Below are 20,383 nucleotides of genomic sequence, written 5' to 3' on the forward strand. Positions count from 1 at the left end.
ACTAATACATTTTTCACAGCTGTAGAAATGATAAAATGTTTTAAGTCTACTACTTCTATTTTATTTGAGTAGTTAGGTGTTAGAGAATTATTAACTCTAAATACATTGTATACCTCTGCTTTAGTTGCTGATTTTACAAAACAAGTATTTTTTACAGTGAACCTACACTTTCAAAGCAACATTAGCCTTAAAACTAATTAGGAATGCTATTATTTTCCAGCAATTTTTATTTATTCAAATGAAATTAAAATCAGCCTAAGTTTATCCTGTACTGCCACTAAAAACAGCACCTGAATGCTCCGTGGTGCATCCCAATTAAGTCAATGTAACCTGTAATGCTATTCAGAACAAGGTAAATTAGGTGCCATAGTTTCTGTTTGTTGTAGATTCATGAACTCTCTGAAAACTTATTTCCCCTGCTAATGAACTAATGAACTTTGGCTTATCATAAAACTTGAACTAAATGTGCTTTATTTTGAATTATTTCTGTATTCACCAAAGACAATTTAGGACTTGAGTTTGGGGCTTTTTTCTTCTTTGGGAAAGTAGGGAATTCCTGATGATTTACTTAGAAATTATTTCTTTACTTAACAGCACTTCAAGCAGTCACTGAGGTATCTGGCTTTAGCAACAAATTACTATGGAACAAATTTCAGAGGGAAAAAAAGAAAGGAGGCAGGATAAATGAGAAGAGCTAAGAGACCAAGCAGTTTATACAGGTAGCTTAGAAACAAAAGCATTTAAGCTCCTAAATGTACCATTGTCTCTTCAAGCTCTTGAATTTGCAGTTTGCTGAATGCACTGTACTGGTATGAAGAGATTTAGTTAGGTGTTCAGAGGTCCCAATGCACAGAGGTATTTACAAAGAACACTGCAAGGTTAGGCTGAGAAAAGTTTGGCAATATATATCTATCTATACAAAGAATTGTCCATTGACATCTGTTAACCTTGCTTCAGGATCTGGATAATTGTTTTTTATTCCCCCTTTTTATAAATTGAGATTCTGAGAGGAAACTAAGCTAACTAAAAATCCAAGACTATGTTTGGATACCATAATCAACTGACCATTCACAAAGTGATTAATGACATGCTTAATTTAATTGGCAAATAAATACTAGAAAAGGCAATTAGTGCCTTGCAACAGGATCTCCTATGGAAGCTAACTGTGAGCTTATGAAGTAGCTACAAATACATAGCTTAACTGTTTTGACCATACTGGCACCTATGAAATACTATTATCACGATATTTTGCTTCTATCCCATTACTCTGTGGTCTCTGGTTCCCTCACTTGGACTTGTTTTCTACTTATCAGGGAGCCCCAGGCTCCCTCTTACCTTCTGACATCTGTGATGTGAGCCTGATGCTTCACACCCCAAATCTACTAATGAAGCAACTTAGTTTAGGTTGAGGGTTGATGTTAGTGTGCCTTCAAGGTAGACAATAAACTAAGCATAAACACCATGAGATTCCCAATATAACAAATTACTATAGATGTAACATGACCTCAGAAGTCAGAAGGCTCTGGAGATAAAGCAATTTGCTATAAGCTGAACTAGCTCTTTTAAGGTAGAAATACAACTTCTTAATAAATGTTTCACAGCGGGTTGGTTGTAATGTGAACTGACCTCTGTGCCCATAAGGGCGTGTCCTGTGTTTTGGAGATCCGCAAGTCTTGAAGAAACCCTTGCTACTTTAACAGAGGCCAAGTGACTGAACTGAGGACTGTGAAGACTGAGATACCGTATCCTTGAGCTAAATTTGGCTGGCTGGGATGCTCTTGATGTGTAGTAATTGCAGACCAGGTGCAAAATAGATTTGTGGTTTGCACTTTTGTCACTTTTCAGACTTTCTGGGGATTTTTCTCCTGAAGTATTCATAGGTGCACATAATACCAGCGTCAGACAGACACATTTACAGGGACATCATGTGGTTTATATTAGTGACACAGAACCAACTGTTTTTTTTGCTGCTATTCACACTTTCACATGCAGTTCTCCTGATCCCCCCCCTTTGCAGAAGATACGTCAAAAGTTTTAGCCTGGACCTCATGCTCCCTCTTTGTACACACAACCAACTTCAGCTAAGAGACTATCGAGTATCTGGATTAAACCAAATGGCTTGCTATGAACTTGCATTGGAACTGAAAATCTGCTTTTGTGCTTATTTAGTTCAAATATTTCACATGGTCTGTCTGCATTTACTTTTAGATAAAGATATAGAGACTTAGACTATTCCAGAGGTTAATTTCTGTACAGAAGATCCATTTCATGAAACAAAATGCAGTGAAAATGTTCATGACGTGAGAGAAGGAAGCAAAGCTACACAGAAAATATGTTGTCTTATTATACTTCTATATCCAGTGATATATCAAAATATATTTTGCCTTATCTAAAGATTTTCCAAAGGTTTGTGAAGATTATTTTTGATTTTATTATATTTTCATTTAACTCAGATGTTTGTGTTTTTTTTTTTTAAATTATTTGGGACAAAAAAAACCTAAACCAAACAAAAAACAAAAAACAAACAAACAAAAAAAAACACCACAAAACCCCCCACAAACCCCCAAACTTATTTTTGATGTCATCACGCTTCCAGAAGCAGAATATTTATTTTCTGCCTGCAGTTAAAGACCTGACCACAAGATCCTGTAAGTGTGGGGAAAGGCTTCTGATGATTGTAGTAGATTTTAGATTAAACTCTTAGGAAGCTAAAGCACAATTGCTCTGTTATACAAAAAAATTAAGATACTTGCCTTTAAAATGCAGAATCTCTGTGCATAAGCACAAGTTGATTTTGCAAACAGGGAGAATGTGTTACAAAATTCTGGGTGTATGAGATATCTCCTGGAATATTTGACAACATATTTCCACCCAAATTGTAACATTAACCTATTTGGGAACATCTCTGTTTACAAGTCTGTTATGTGGTGGCTATAAATTTGTCCATGGTTTACGTCTGTTTTGAGACGGCTTTAAATCTGTGCTGGAACCAAATCTTCTGAAAAGTTTTATTTTATTACAAGAATATCTTAATTTGATTAGACTCAACCTTATGCCTAATCAAGATAAATTCCTAATCACTTTAATCTTGAAAAAACACTGTAAATGGACCTTTAAGATATCAATATGGGGGTATGTAAAATCAGTTAAATTAAGCCTGTACAGACAAGACTCAATATCAAATTAGCTTTTGTCCCTATATAATGCTAAATAGATACTTATTCTAGAACTCTGTTTTTATTTTTGTCAATTATGTTATCTGTTGGCTCACTCTCTGAGTGAACTTTAAAACGTGTGGTAGCAGCAACACTTTTTTATTAACCAAAACCCATTTAGATATGATATCCAGAGAGGTGGTATTTTTTAATAATCCTTAATAAACTCTTGATAGATCTTCATGTGTGCTGGATATTTATCATCATTAGAGTATTCTTCAAAATCACCAGAGAGTGAATTCTTTAAAGACTGATCCACCATGAGCTTTGGTGTTATATGTTTTTCCTAGGGGTTTGGAAAAACCTTGAAGTCATTACTGATATTTTATTGGGAAGAGCGCAGGCTGAGAACTGCTGGTATTCTGTTTCTGAACCTGATTTCTGTTCATTCTTCTACAATGGACTCTGATTTTTCCTGTCATCCTGAAAATCTGTGAAATAGCAGGGGGAAAAAAAAAAAAAAAAGTATTTCTTCTTGGGCAATTGCTATGAGCATGCTGCAAACTAAATTATTCACAGATAAAAGGGTGTGATCTACCACTATTGCTATCATTGGAGTGGGACTTTTCTTGAAAACAGATCACTGTTAAGTACAAATCAGGGTTAGAAAGAGAACCTGAAAGTGATAGCTTTAAATGCCTGCAAGTTCCCCAACATTCTACAAAATCACTCTTGAGAATTGTCCAGAGCTTTGTGTATGCAGACTCTCCCCTTAGACTGCCTAAGCTTATTTGCTGTCAGGTTTCTTACTTATTACCAGTTAGGGAAACCAGCACTGGAATGGAATTACGTCCTGTTGATCTTACTTGCAAGAAGGATCTGAAAACGATCAAAGAGAAAAGAAGTCAGTGACCAAGCAAACACCCTTCTTATAGCCCAGAAAATAATGAGATCTCCAACTTTGGAAAAAAAATGAAAATATCAAAAATGACTTTCAGAGGCATATCATTTTGTCTCCTGATAATCTATATTACATCCAGAATCACCATAGCAATTTTCTGATAATTTTATAAAACCTCACAAGTTGGTCCTAAAAGTTCTGTGAGAGGCTGGAGCAGAATATGTATGTTTGGCGACACAGTACTTATTCTCACATACAGTGCATCAGATTCTCATTAAATAAATCTAAACAAAGTTAAAATGATATTCTGTATCTTCCTCAGTTACTCAGTGGAGAGAATGGTCACAGTAGGAAGTTATACTATAGAAGCACAAAGAAAGCAGGTTTTAAATATGCAAGTGTGGATATAATAACGGTTTTGAAACTTTGGTTTACAAGTTCCATTTTCCAACTGCTTTTTAGGTCACTTCTCTATCTAATTCTAGATCCACAATCAAACAGAAAAAATGAGTATTTTTTGTTCATACAAAAATAAATATATAAGAGTAAAGGAAAATACCAGTCTGAAGTAATTATGCAGATATTTGATTTTCTGGCCTGAACCAGAAAAAAATAATATTGTGACAACTTCAGATTATTGTCTCCTCCTGCCCATCTCAGGAAGCATACAAGTGAAACAATAACATTAGGATATACCAAGCTTTTGTTTAGTGTTGGGGTGTTTTTACACTTGAAAGAAAATCAAGTCAAATTTCCGAGTGAAACAAAAAGCGATACATTTAGAATGATAAGTATTTTGATTATTTTATACGTTTTTCCAGTGTAGGGCAAGATGCAATAGCAAAATTGATTTGAATCTGCAATCAATTCAAAAAACAATCTAGCAAACATGGTATTTGAAAACTTTTAGCAATCTATTTGACCATTTTGGTTGTCTCCATCTGAAAAGTAGTTTCTATGCATTGATCTCATATATATAATGTAGTGTGACATGTAATTCATGATTGCTTTGAAGTGTCTGAGCAGACCAACATGAGTGAATCATTGAAAATAGAATCCACAGCCAAAATTGTGACTTACTTGGCACCAAAATACTAGGGGGTTTTATGCATTGAGTTGCCAAGGACATTTTGAGGATTTGTTCCAAATCACATTAGAATGTGATATTTTGTACTGCGTGTATTGTTAAATTTTGTATTTTCATTCCTGTCTATTATCAGTACAGCATGCTTGATATCATCAAGAAAAGTCTGGTTTAGGTATTACGTAGCATGGTGTTTAGTAAAGACTTTTAAGGCTACAGAAATAAATTGTACATGAATTGCCAGATACATAGCTTAACAGGATACCATCAGCTATGCCCTCTTCAATTCAGCAGATAAATAACTGCAACTTAAGCTATAATTCTGCATTTAATTCTTTCAGACTGGAAATTAGCTAGTCATATAACATATGTCTGCAATGTGTGATGTGTCAGAAAGATCAGAGCCAGCACTAAAGGGATGCATTGGTCTTCTCAGCCCATCACAACGTGGTTGTACTGTTTTTGCTCATGGGCCACGAGCAACATTTATGCATCAGTATGGGGTGACTGAACAGGCTGAGGACCATGTGGAGAAACATGCTGCACTACTCCCTTTGTTTTTAATTAACTCATACATCTTTACACAATGCTTCATAGTTGTTTGAGGAAAATGAGACATTGGTGGTAAAATAATTGATAAGATCTTTATCGAAAAACAAATTTTGACAGAAAACTTCCAATTATTTTCATTCTAAAAACCTGGTTTTGTTTAGTTTGAGGTGTTTTTCAGTTTAATATAAAAATGATTATTGGAATAGGAAGAATTCTGGAGCAACCACATACTGCTGAATATCTGAAGAGATTATACCTCCTTAGATTAATTTCTTCTGTCGCAGGAGTGGCCAGCAGTGAAGTGCAAGTCCAACATAACTGAGCACGAATCGGGTTTTACTCAGCTGCCAAAATACCATCTGTAGGCAGTTTGGTCATGGGAGATGATGTGTGGAGTGCTGTCTAAAATTCTTTGAATATTTAAAATGGATATCCAAGTTAATGTTCACAATAGCACAATAGCAACAAGTCATCCTAAAGTCAAATTTATTTGGTTCATTATTTTTCTAGGTTTATTGTTTATTTATTCTTTCCTCAAAAAGACAATGTTTGTGAAGATTTAGCAACACACTAAAAGCAAGAAACAGCATCAGTAATCACATTGAAAGCACATAACACAGTATGAACTCAGGCTTTATTGGTGACTTGACTTGACTAAGGATATGGTTTCGAATCATCTTAGTTAATCTAACTCCAAGCAACAAAATAAGCGTACATAAGTCACCTTTAAGCCTGGTTTATATGAATGTAGCTCAATTAAGTAAAGCCTTAGTTTAAGCCATAATTTTACACATCCAACTTAACAAGCACACCTGCAATAGGAAAAGGAATCACAAAAATAATAATTATACATTATTTAGCTTTCATAGCATCAAGATAATCCCCATTTTCTCAGTCATTTAATAGTCAGAAATTTCCAATTTTGCAGCATATTGGGCAGCTAGAATGGGGCTGACCAAAAGATGCTGTTGTCTGGCCATACCTCCTACCTGCAGGTGGTGCTTTAGCAGCTGAGCAAAATCCAAGGTTTGTGCTCAGTTGTGTAGAATTTCACTTCTCCTGGACACTTCTGTGAAGATTAGAACAAAAATATCACACCCCAAAGTTAATTTGAGTTATAGATTAAAATCAAGCTTAATTTACTATACACAGCTTTGCATTTTTCTTTTCTGAATGAGTTAGATAACGCCATGTGTATGTCAAGGATATAGAGCCAGAGTAGCCGCTGGGATCTTAATCACCTTTCCTAAGCTACTACATTATACAAAATGTTATCTTCTCTGTGGACAGTCAATTTTATGGTGCTCTTCTTACACAGATGAGCTGCCTTACCCCCCCTTCTGGTGCTCATTCTATTTCAAATATTTGTGTTGTTCTAAATACATGCACATTAACTGAATGTCAGTATACTCAGTTTTCAGTCAAGTACTAACATATTCCTGTTAAAAAACCCTAAAAATTATGCCACTGAAATTCTTACTGAACTAGTTATATGAAGTGGAAAAATGGTAATATATGTCTGGTGGCACAGAATTTACAGAAGCATTTTTTCCATGTGAGTGAATTCTTCACTGAATAAAGATTCCTACAGAGATATATGGATAGCTGTGTACATAGACATGGTTTCCATATGTAGATATTGTGTCTAATGTGTGTGTTCATGTAGCCATGTATATTTGTAAGTAGCTGTGTGTATGTTCACAGATCTGTGTCGTTGTTGGTCAGATACATAGTTGATACTTGAGCAAAAGAAATTTTAGTCCATATTCTACTGTTAGTTGGAATTATTGTGAAAGGTGCTGTCTTTAGGATTTATATGCAAATTGTGTAATATTTTAGTAATATTTACCTATTATATAATGTAACATTCTGTGAGACTGTCAACCGAAGTTCAGCACCACTGACGGAAAGATGGAATTCTGGTTTTGACTCACAGATGAAGGAACATGATTTGTTTTACAGAAAGTTCTCACAGAGTTTGACTAAATCATGCCCAGTATTCACTTGCTGTTGAACAGTAAGTTCTGCTGACAGGGATAATTGACTGTATGGCCAGGTTAAATTAATTACTATTTGCCAACTCAGTTGAGATGCTTACATGAAATTCACCATCACTGCTAGTACAGTGCATCAATTTAAACAGGAATAGAAATTTTGAAGTTCTTTGTTCAGTGTAAAAAACCCCAATAAACTAGCTTAAGAAAATATCTCTAATATTTTTTTAAATTATTTTTCTTCATAGATGTTTTTCCCAGTGAAACTGCTTTTTATAACAACTGCAGAAATCAAGAAGTAAGACACTATAAACACAGATGAAGGTTTGTTTTATTTTAGCTAATATTTACATAACATTTCTGGAGATACTCAGCCCTACGGGAAAGTTTTGGATTCTAAAAACAGTTGCTGATGCATTTGGATTCCTATTCTAGCTGCGCTATCATTCGTATCAGAGACAAACCGATGTATGGACAGTGCTGTCTTCCTAAATTGTCAGAGTTCACGTGATAAAAAGAGAAAAGTAGTAAGCAAGTGTGAGAAAGACATTCAAGCTTTTGCCAAGACTACCTAGAGGATCCTTAGTCTATGATTCTAAGGAATATCCCTTTCACAGCTGCAGAAGGCATAATAAACAATTGGCATTGCTTGTGTAAGGATTGCTTATCTCTTGCACCAGCCGCTTAATTCCTTTAAATACTGGAATACTGTCTTGCCTGAGGATCAAGAAAGGTATCAGAGTTTTATAAGCGATGGTAACAGCCTTGTCTCGTTTTAGCACCTACAGTTTGTGTATCTAAAGGCAAGGCATGGCAGGCCTGCTAAAGTTTTACATAACGTTATTTTGGGGAATATAGATCTTCTGCCCTTTAAGACACAAACCAAGTTTCTTCAGTCTTTTCTTGTGAGTGTCCATCTAACTGTATCTGGCATAGAGTCGAATAAGTTACCACAGGGTAAGAAGTAAGGTGACTGACTTCTGAGTAAGCCAGCTGGCCTGTAGCTGTTAAAGTCTATGTTCTTTGCTTATCACAAATATAAACTGAGATAAATAGGGAAAGTTTAGCCTATTTTTACTGAGAAATATGCCACTTGATCTACACAAAGAAGTGGGATATACACCCACATACCTGGGTTTTTTTATACTCATATGTATATAGACATATATACAGAAATGTACACATACCTGAAATAAACATATAGCAGGCACAGTGTTACAAAGTTTTCTTTCACTACTTGCTGTAGGTAAGATTGTTTGAACTCTAGTATATTGCTTACTACTTACATAATGATTGCACAAACTGACATTAGTATCTTTTAAGACACATATAGATTATGATCTGTATTACATCAGTAGAGAGCGAATAAATTAGTTATTCTGCATGTGCTTAAGTTTAACTGGAATCAAAATTATACTCACAGTGTCATAATCCAGTAAATGCAAATGAATATAATGAATGTTGAAAAATCTGCAGATGGGATTGGAGTTTAGGCAAAAAAAATTGAAAACTGTTTAAGGTACTATTTCAGTCTACAAGGAGAGGATCCTGTAGAAAGACTTATCTACAGGTAATTTCAGAATACCTCCTATTTTCCACTGCTTATGTATTTACATTTGTGCCCTCTCCTCAGCCACAACAGCATAGAAAGGGGCTAGTATGTGATAAGAGTCAAGGTATTTGTATTTTTATTACCACAGAGTGCAGCTGGACCTTACTGATACAAAACTGCAGAGTAACTAAGCTGAAAGTAAGTGAAACATCCTTACTTTGTCTTTCAGTTTCAAAAGACAGCTGTTTTCCTGCATGCATTCAGTAATGCACAGTTGGCTAGTATATAGATACTATTAGTCCAAATAATTGTATTGTTTGAAAATAAATCCAAAGAAGCCAAGTCAAACACCTGTAGGACTGAAAGCCTGACTAATGGAAGCTGGAAAAACACAGAAAGCAAGATATTAGAGTAGCACTGGTAAGTAAGTATGCTAACATCATCAAACTGTTTTAAAGAAAAGGCTGTGCAGTGCAGCCCCTTGAGGTGTAAGGAGCTGGCTGAGACCAGTCATGTGGGAGAGACTAGGAATCGAAGAGGATGCATTGTTTGGTACATTTCTGTTTACTTAACATTGAATGTCTAAATGATATTATTTTCTATAATTAAGTGACAGCAGATTGTTTCAAGGCTACTTTGAACTCCAGCTCTGCTCAGGACCCCCTCCTTTCTGTTTTCTCAGGGTTGCACTGTGACCTGCATTCCTCTCAGGCTTAGGTTTTTGGGGGTTTTTTTGCAAGTTTACGTAGAATATTTACTAGAATCTTTTTTGGTTGTTGTTTTCTGTGGTTGTTGTGGGGGTTTTTCTTTTGTTTTTATTTGGTGGGTTTTTTATTACGTATGAAGACTTTAACAGCTCTCTCGGCAAGCCTCTTAGTCAACACACCTCAGCTATTCAGGCTCAGCTTTCAACCAGCTAGCATTTCCCCACTATCACTGAACAAGAGTGTCCACACATATATCCTGCATGGAGGTAGCTGTCATTCCTAGAAAATTTCCCAGAGGAGTGGGACTCATCAGTCCTCAGCATGAACTGAGACTTTTCCATTAAATTGCGACAATGGAAACTTCTTTTACTTGTAAGGGAAAAAAAAAAAAAAAAATCACCATGAGGATAGTCAAACACTGGAACAGGCTTCCAGAGAAGCTGTGAAGTGTCTGCCCTTTGGGATACTCAAAACCTGACCTGGAAATACCCTGAAAAACCTGTTCTTCAGCTTCCCTGCTTTGAGCAGAAGACTGGGCTAGAGACTTTCCAATCTACACAATGCCACCATCCTGGGGTTAGGAATGGAAAACCAGAAAAGCACATCTCAAAACAACATCAGCAACCACTACTATAAATGTGCTCCAGTGTAAAAACGCAAGTGACAGGATTTTTATATTGGCTCAGACTCTTCAGATGTAAGAAGTGTTCTGCATTGCTGAGGCAAAGCAATCCAGAGGGGCTGTATCCCACCATGAGAGGGTTATTGTACTGGCAATCTGCATGGTTCTCCACTCTCCGAATCCCATATGGGAAACAGCTATGAATGGATTTTCCTCCTAAGCTGGTGACTCTTGCTTTTGTTGTGGTCTCCTGATGCCACTGACAGTCTAAACAGTTTAGAAGAATCCTCATGATATGTTCACTTCACTTAGACTAGGGCAGCATGTACGTGGTTTATGATCCAGTAATTTTTTAATTTCTGCCCCTTATATTCCCCAGCCTGCTGTGCGTGCTGATGGGTGACAGCCAGGGGTCAGCCAATTACTGTATTTAGCAGTAAGGAACTGGTTCTCTTGTGGTAATGATAGTGCCTTTCAGAGAGGCCAGGGGAAAGGCAGAGGAAACTGGTGCTGCATCAGTACAGTAGAAAACCTCCATCCCAGCTTAGTAAGGTCCCTCAAGAAGATTACCATAATCATAGTCTCTGATCCAGTGACATATTCAACAGGACAGTGATGTTTTTCTGGAAGTAGGCAGGGAAGATGTTAGCACAGAGTTTGGTTTAGACACCAAAACATTCAAGTTTTGCAGAGTATGGGGAAGCAATGGCATAACCCCCTTGACTATTGCTACATCTGTTTGAAATGAAAGTCCTGGTGAATGTAGAGCAGAGCTGAGGTTTATACAGTAAACGTGTTGTGAAAATATTCACTTGCTATATGCAAAATGAAGAGTTTTGGTCCTTTTTCAAATCTTATGACTTATTGCTTACTGAGAATACTTACTATCAAAGCACAGAAAACCAGTTTCACCTGATTCTTATAGATAACTGCATCTAACCAGCAAAGTATGAATCTTATGCATTATGGAAATTTGATTAATAAAATTATAAGGTATGGTCATATAAATCAAATTATGGTTAGCTAAAATTTGAAGCATTCCTCAAGCATAGAAAAGAGCTAAATTCATTGAATGAATGATTCACTTTGCATGATTTACTCTGCTGTATTGTTACATGTGTTTTGGAATAAGACTATGTAGAATCTTTTAAGAAGAGAACACAAATACATCGTTACTTTGACAAGATGTAGCTGTGTCCTATCCACCACATGCATATTACTCATAAGCCACAGAAGGGGAGTTCATTGAATATGGTTATGGTTGTGAGTTATGGTTGCCTAAAGACTCTGCTTTGTTTTCTGTATGTCAAAGGAAGTTTTATACAGCAGGTGCTCCAAATGTAGATATTATTTTTAAAAAAATAATTATTACGGCTGTCTAAGGGGTTTTTACTAATCAATTACATGATCTATAAGCTAATAAAACTATCCTTCATTTAGGTAAATTTTAATTTATTATTTCTTAGTTTCCACATTTTTTTATTTTTTAAATATCAGAAGCATCTCTTGTTTGGGGTAGATCCTACTTCACTGGTACTTTGTATCACACTCCTACCTAGATAAATACATGCATGACTTTGCACATTATATTTCTACATTTTCTGATGAAATTAGTGTTTTTGTGAAACTTAGGCATTCTTTAATGTTATTGTTTTTTATTAATGAAGCTTTCTGTGTGCAACAAATGTAGAGGGGAGACAGACCAGAAAAATGCTTTTTAGTGTTTTGCACATCAGCAGTTACCCAGCATCAATTTGATTCTTTCCTCCACATGTTGAAACACAGCTCAGAGCATTAAACCCATTCTCCAGTGATTGGGACAAAAGTAGGTTAGTAGAGTGGGTTGCTAGGAGACCAGTGTCAGCGTCATCTATGACCTTGCAGAGCATAAAGAAACTGTATAGATTTATTGAGCTCTGTGGCACATTGTCTAAGTCCTGTGCTTGGCTGTCTTCCTCCATCTCTATCTGCCATAGTGCTCTTGTGCTCCCTCACACATGTACACATGCTCTCCTCCCTGACTGCAGCCAGGTACAAGGAGATGCACTTCTGCTTCTTGAGACTTCCTAGAGCATCACTGTTATTGCTCTGTTGCACTAAGCTACAGCCTAGTCTCTTAGCTAACTAGACACAGAGAAAGCAGCATCAGCAAAACCTCATCCTTTTAAAAGCCTGCTTCTTCATACTGTTGCTGTAAGAAATACAAAAATCAGTTCTACTGGGAACAGCATAATGAAAAATGTATAAACATTACAGAGTAATTTTGCTGTCACATTCAAAATGTTTGTTCAAAGTTGCATTCACCTTTTTCACAGCTGAGGTGACTTAAGGTTAAATAGTCATGTACTGTAGGGAGCTGTGGCACACCTGTCATCTTCCTGACTGCTTTTTTGGAAACAGCTGAAGGTAGCAGGCAAGAAAGAAAACAAATGAAAATGTGATACTCACACAAAGAAATAAATTCTTTTAAAAAGAAATTCTTTTGGATGTGCAAACTCTTCCTGTTACAAGAATTTATTTTCCTGTCAGATAGATCTGGGTGCTTACTATTTGATTGTTAATGTTTGCCTTATAGAAATAAAGAAGATAGGTAGTGGGGTCCAGATAATGAAATCCTAGTCAGTTTATACTAGCAGTTTACTTGAGAGAAAAGGATCACGTAAAAATTTCAGTTAAAAGTACTGTGTTGGGTGCATGGACTGGTGTATGATCCTTTCCACAGCTCATAATGTTTATATGCTATTTTGTCAGATGGAAACACATGTAATAGCAAAGATTATTTTTAGGAGGGAAAGGACCACTTTTCTATACAACTGAATTATCTATATTGTTTTCTTCTGCCCTGGCAGGTCCCTAATGAATGTTAGAGGGTGAGCAGGCTACTCTGTGAATGCCAATGAACTGTGTCATGGTTTAGACCTCAGACCGCAACCAAGCACGACGCAGCCACTCGCTCACTGCCCCACAGTGGGGTGGGGGTGAGGATCGGAAGAGTAAAAGTGAGAAAACTCGTGGGTCGCAGTAAAGACAGTTTAATAGGGAAAGCAAAAGCTGCACATGCAAGCAAAGCAAAGAGTTCATTTGCTACTTCCCACCAGCAGGCAGGTGCTCAGCCATCTCCAGGAAAGCCAGGCTCCATCACATGTAGCAGTTACTTGGGAAGGCAAACATCATCACCCTGAACATCCCCCACTTCCTTCTTCCCCCAGCTTTACATGCTGAGCATTAACTTCATACGGTCTGGAATATCCCTCTGGTCAGTTGGGACCAGCTGTCCGGGCTGTGTCCCCTCCCAGCTCCTTGTGCACACCCCCAGCCTGCTCATGGTGGGGTGAGGAGCAGAAAGGGCCTGGGCACTGGGTAAGCCCTGCTCAGCAACAGCTAAAACATCCCGGTGTTATCAACACTGTTTCCATCAAGAATCCAAAATACAACCTCACACCAGCTACTGTGAAGAAAATTAACTCTACCCCAGCCAAAACCAGCACACTCTTACAGCAGCTGAGAAAGCGTGTTCCAGCTCGAAAGGCCTGCTTGGAGTCAATTCCTTGTCATTTTTTTCTTACACTGAAACCCACTGGACTGCTTATGAGAACATCTCAGTTGACTGCAGCTGTCTTAGAGGTGCTCAGGCACCATGGTGAGTACTGGAGCATTAAAATCCTAGATTATGCGTGGGTTAGTGTTGCCAGTAGATAAAGATCCTTGATCAGCCCCAGTAAAAAGTAAGAAATTCAGTTGTTTGATCATTTGTTATTATCTCCTCTCACACTATGAAACATAGCTGAGAGATTTTCAAACCCAGAATTGTAAAAATGACAGAAATGGTAATGGATTAGGTAGTACTATTCCTTATATAAGAAGAAGATGTCAAATCTTTATATGTGATGGGGCACAGAAGTAATATACAGAAAGTGCTCTGCTGCTCAACATGGCCTACCAGCACAATCCAGAGTCTAGAGAGCCATTCAGCCCCTGGCCCACCACAGTGAGCCATCTAACCCCTTAGGGTAACCAGAAGAGTATCTGTGACCTTTTCAGCCACTAAGTCTGACTGAATGCTAACACATTTCCTATTGGGCATATCTGCAGGCATCTCCACCATCCTGAGGGGCTGAGGATTTGCCACTACTTCATCCCATATTTGATTCAGAAGCCATGCCTCTTGCTATGCCGAAATCCCTTTGAGGGTCAGCCTTGTGGGTATGTTCATACACAGGCCGCTAATGTTACACAGCACTAAACTTGGCACACAACAGCACTATCATGGACATATTCATGATCACTGGTTCTTCCAGCTTTTATGTGCAGTACCCTAGAGATCATAAAACAAGAGAACAGGATTGAAATACATTCTCTACTAGTCAAAACTCAAGGGATATTGTAAATCATCACTTGGAACAAATAATTGAATGGAACAATTTGGGTGGAAACATCTTCCTCCTTCCCATTGAACCTAAGCCACTCTGCAACCACAACGGCTGCAGAACCACAAAGAAAAAAATATTAAAAAAAAGAGGTCTAGGCAATATAGCATTCTGGCAAGGCTTTCCTATCTGGCAGCTGACCATCATGCTCTCAAGTCCTTCAGTTGGGTAAACAAAGACTGTCCTAAGTTCTTCATACATTTTATACTGTTTACTTCATTGGGCTAATATGGTTCTACAGATGTATAACGACAGAGTAATTCAATATTTTTCCTGTTATTTTTGATATTTTTCGTTGGACTATGGCCACAGATGGCAGAATAAAAGCATAGCTCCCCTCGCTTGGTTTATGAGCTGATAGCAACTGACAGAGCCATTCAAATCTTCTCAGCAGGATAGACAAAATTATGTTTGAGAGCTTGAGGCTCCAGGTGGGAGAAAGAAGAAACACAGAAGGCAAAGGGACAGTCTTAGGGTCTGATTGGAAGCCCTCTCATATCGCAACCTGCATCCAGGTCAGCTTTTGAGGGTTCTGACACAGGCCAAAACAAGTGTGGCCACCCATGCACATGTAGAACACCCATGTTCTACATAGTTGGCTGTTTCCTCTGAGTCTTAAATGGTGGGATTTGATTAGTCATGTAACCATAAAGAGATCCTCTAAACTCATTTGAAAATAAATTAGTTTTATTTTCAACAAATGAACAGAGAGATGACTAAGTGTTTATAATCTGATTAGACAGGGAAGGAAAAGTTAACATATATTAATAAAACCCAACAGAACAAAAAAAATATACTTAAACAAGCATAAGCCTGCAGAACTGCCAACACTTTTACTTTACAACAGTTTTAATTTCCCTATCTACCTTAAAAGAAACATCTTGATTTTTAAAGTGAATACCATATCAGAACAAGAATTTCCTCACCTCAATATTGTTGCATCTGTGCAAAACATGAGATTTTGTTGTCCTCAGGGTTAGGCAGCACACAGTCTTAGGATATGTATAAATAGAAGTGTCTGAAAGGAAAAGTGTTACTGCTGGTCTTCTTCAGAGCAATAAGACCTTATGTGCTCTTGATTATCTTTTAAAGCAACAATTAAAAATAACAATCAGCAATTTCCCTTTTGCCTCATTCAGCTTAAAATTAATTTGAGGCTATGTCTACACTAGTAAATTAGAGACAGTGCCCAGGAATACCATCACCTATACTCAACTCTCAGAAGAGTCTACCATGCTTTCACTTGTACCCACAAGTACTCCCTGCTGCCACTGGACATTGCTCTGGATTTAGAGCACTGCAAGGAACATTTCCATTAAGAAGTATGCATGCAACTACACTGTTTTAGAGGCTACAGGGGCATATAAATGGGGTGTCCCATGCTACCTGGGTATCAAGAATGTAATGGAAACAGAAGGAATTAAAGAAATGTGTGCTGCTGTGAGCTATAATATTGTTGGGACTATGGAGATGCAATAAAATGGTTCACATTATGATGGTTCACATAAGATGCTGCAGAGGAGGGACATAAGCTCTTTAGGAAGGACAAGGTGTGAAGATGAGAAGGTGCAGTTGCACTTTATGTGAGAGAACAACTACAGTGCATGGAGGTCTGCCTGGGGATCAATGATGAGCCAATCAAGAGCTTATTGGTAAGGATGTTACCAGCATGGGTAACATGGTAGTGGGTATCTGCTATAGGCCACCTGTCAAGGAAAAGGTGGATAAGGCCTTCTACAGACAGCTTAAAGTGGCCTCACATTCACAGCACCTGATCTTCATGGGGGACTTCAGCCTTCTTGATACGTGTTAGTGGAACAACACAGCAGGGCATAAGCAATCCAGGAGTTCCCTGATTACAACATCCTGACCCAAGTGATAGAGGAGCCAAAAAGTAGAGGTGCTCTGTTATTGGAGGCTTGTTGGAGATGTAAAGGTCAAAGGCAACCTTGCCTGCAGTGAAAATAAAATAGTGGAGTTCAGGCTAATGAGAGGAGGGAACAGGGTAGAACATGAAACCACAGCCTTTGGTTTCAGTAGAGCAGACTTTGCCTTCTTCATGGGTCTGCTTGAAAGAGTCCCATGGGATAACAACCCAGAGCGAAGAGAGGCCCAAGAAATCTGGCTGACATTTAGCAATCACCCCCTCTAAGCACAAGACCAGTCCATTCCAATGTGCAGGTTGTCAGGAAAAAATGCCAGGAGGCCTACATGGATGAACAAAGAGCTCCTAAGGAAACTAAAAAATAAAAATTGGGTAAAAAGCTGGCTGGATGGGCGAGCTCAAACAGTGGTGGTGAATGGAGTTAAATTCAGTTGGTGGCCAGTCACAAGTGGTGTTACTCAAGGCTCAGTACTAGGGCCAGCCCTGTTTAATATCTTTATAAATGATTTGGATGAAGGGATTGAGTTCACCCTCAGTAGGTTTGCAGATGATGCTGACTAGGGATAGGGAGTGTTGATCTGCTTGAAGGAAGGATCTACAGAGGGATCTGGACAGGCTGGACCAGACCGGTGTTCTGAAGTCAATTCTATGAGGTTCATCAAGGCTGAGGTCCTGCGTTTGTGTCAAAATAATACCATGCAGTGCCACGGCTTTGGGGAAAAGTGGCTGGAAAGTTGCCTGGCAGAAAAGGACCTGCAAGTATTGGTGGAAGTATTGGTGGACAGCTGGCTGAACATAAGCCAGCAGTGTGCCCAGGTGGCCAAGAAGGCCAATAGCACCCTGGCTTGTATCAGAAACTGTGGCCAGCAGGACCAGGGCTGTGATCTTCCCCCTGTACTGGGCACTGGTGAGGCCGCACCTCGAATGCTGTGTTCAGGTTTGGGCACCTCCAATACAAGAGGGACACTGAGGTGCTGGAGCTTGGCTAGAGAAAGGCAGTGAGGCTGGTGCAGGGTCTGGAGAGCAAGTCTTATGCAGAGCAGCTGAGGGAACTGGAGTTGTTTAGTCTGGAGAAAAAGAGGCTCTGTCAGGGAGGATTTTGTTGCTCTCCATGACTACCTGAAAGGAGGTTGTAGACAGGTGGGTGTCTGTCTCTTCTCCAAAGTAACAAGCTTTGAAATGGCCTTGATTTATGCCAAGGGAGGTTTAGATTGATTACAAAAAAATTCTTCACTGAAAGAGTGATCAAGTATTGGAACAAGCTGCCCGGGGACGTGGTTGAGTGACCATCCCAGAAGGTATGTAAAAGATGTGTAGATGTAGTGCTTAGAGACATGGTTTAGTGATGGACTTGGCAGTGCTAGGTTAAGGGTTGGATTTGACGCTCGTAAATGTCTTTTCCAACCTAAACCCAAAGACTGTATGATTCTGCAAGACCGTATACAGAAGCTGGAAGCAAGTATAGGAAATCTGAGAGTAATACAGAGATATGGTGAGGAACAGCAAAGCCCATCTCTAGTGTAGGATGTCAAAGGTAACAAGAAGGTGATCTCTACGTACACATGTAGCAAAAGGAAGATTAGGCAAAATATAACCCCACTGCTGAGGTGGGCAGGGGTCTTGCTGATACAGGACACAGAAGAGGCTGATGAACTGAATGTCTTTTTCACCTCAGCCCTTACTAATAAGACCAGACTTCAGGAACTGAAGGTCTTGGAAAACAGGGTAAACTGGAGCAAGGAAGGTTTACTCTTGATGGAAGAGGATCAAGTCAGGGAATACTCAAACATACTGGACATACATACATTCATGGACCTTGTCAGGATGCACCCAAGTGTTGAGGGAGCTAGCAGATGTCATTGAAAGGTCACTCTTGGTAGTCTTTGAATGATCATGGCAACTGGGGGAGGTGCCTGAGGACTGGATGAAAGAAAATTTCAATTCTGTCTTCAAAAAGGTCAAGAAGAAAGAATCAAGGAAATACATGTTTGTCAGCCTCACCTTGATCCCTGAGAATGTGATGAAACAGCTAATCCTGGAGACTGTTTCTAAACTCTTGACTATCTTGAAGATGATCAGGAATAGTCAGCATGGATTCGCAAAGTGAAAACTATATATCACCAACCTGATAACCTTCTCCAATGACTGGCTTCATGGATGAGTTGATATTTTGTGCCTTGACTTCAGCAAGGCTTTTGACACTGTCTCCTGGAAAATCCTTATAGAGAAGCTGATGAAGTGTGGGCTCGGTAAGGAGACAGTGAGGTGGGCTGAAAACTGACTGAATGGCTAGGCCCAGAGGCACCAGCCTCTGGTTTAGTTGGAGGACAGAAACTAACATTATACCCTAGGGGTCAATTTTGGGTTCAATCCTGACCAACATCTTCATTAATGGTCTGGATGATGGGACAGAGTACCCTAAGGTAGTCTGCTGGTAACACAAAACTGGGAGGAGGAGCACTTGATGAACCAGGGGGTTGTGCTACCATTCAGAAATACCTCAACATGCTGGACATGTGGTCTGACAGGAACCTTATCAAGTTCAAAAAAGTGAAGTGCAAACTCCTGCACCTGTGTCCAGTTCTGAGCTCCTTAGTAAAAAAAATATATATATGGATATACTAAAGAAAGTGCAGTGAAGGACCACAGAGATAATTAAAGGGTGTGATCATCTTTCTTATGACTAAAGGCTGAGAGCTGAGACTGTTCAGCCTGGAACAGGGAAGGCTCAGGGAGGATCTTACCAATGTGTACAAACACCTGAAGGGTGGGTGTAAAGCAGGTAGAGCTAGGCTTTTTCCAGTGGTGCTCAGTGACAGGACCAGAGGCAATGGGCATAAACTGAATCACAGGAGGTTCCCTCTGAACATCAAGAAACATATTTTCACAGTAAAAGTGGCCAAGCACTGGCACAGGCTCTCCAGGGCTGTTGTGGAGTCTTCACGCTTGGAAATGCTCAAAAGCCATCTGGACAAATTTTGCCATTTGGCAAAATGACCTTCAGAGAATTCTTCCAACCTCAACCACTCTGTGACACAGTTTCCACGTCCATTTAATTTCTTACACATATATGTGGCTGATAGAAAAGAAATTCATATGGGGGACTCTTGAGTCTTGGCAGCTGATTGAAACTTGGCATAGTCTTAATATGATGTAATGACTTTGGGATTCTATTTCAATGTCCTCAGTTTCAGTATCCACCTGTGGGTGCTACAAGTGGCAAGATTAGGATACGCATGAAAACCTTGTTATCTGCTGTTATTACTAAAACTATCTGTCTTAATGATGTAGTGGGTTAACATGTTATCAGGTATGATCTAACACTCACTGGACACTCATTTATTTTGTGTGCGCAGGGAGTACACTGGCCTTAAACTTCTGGTTCTTATTCAGGCAAAAGATGCACTTTTGTGTAAAAATCACAGGAATAGAAAATCTTAAATTGTTTTTGGCAGAGGTAAGCTCACCCAAGTGGTGGAACTAGACTGGATGTATAGGTGACTC

The 20,383-nt window shown here is 38.8% G+C and overlaps 1 long non-coding RNA gene across 1 annotated transcript in view; it reads right to left on the reverse strand.

Moving 5' to 3' along the window:
- LOC308057120 overlaps window positions 1-20,383 on the reverse strand; it is a 94,086-nt gene that overhangs the window by 56,481 nt on the left and 17,222 nt on the right. Inside the window, exon 1 of the long non-coding RNA XR_013925143.1 lies at window positions 1-20,383. This exon is cut by the window's left edge and continues 30,644 nt beyond it; it is cut by the window's right edge and continues 17,222 nt beyond it. This is a non-coding gene — a long non-coding RNA (uncharacterized lncRNA).

Source organism: Falco punctatus, assembly GCF_963210335.1.
Source record: "Falco punctatus genome assembly, chromosome: Z".
NCBI lineage: Eukaryota > Metazoa > Chordata > Aves > Falconiformes > Falconidae > Falco > Falco punctatus.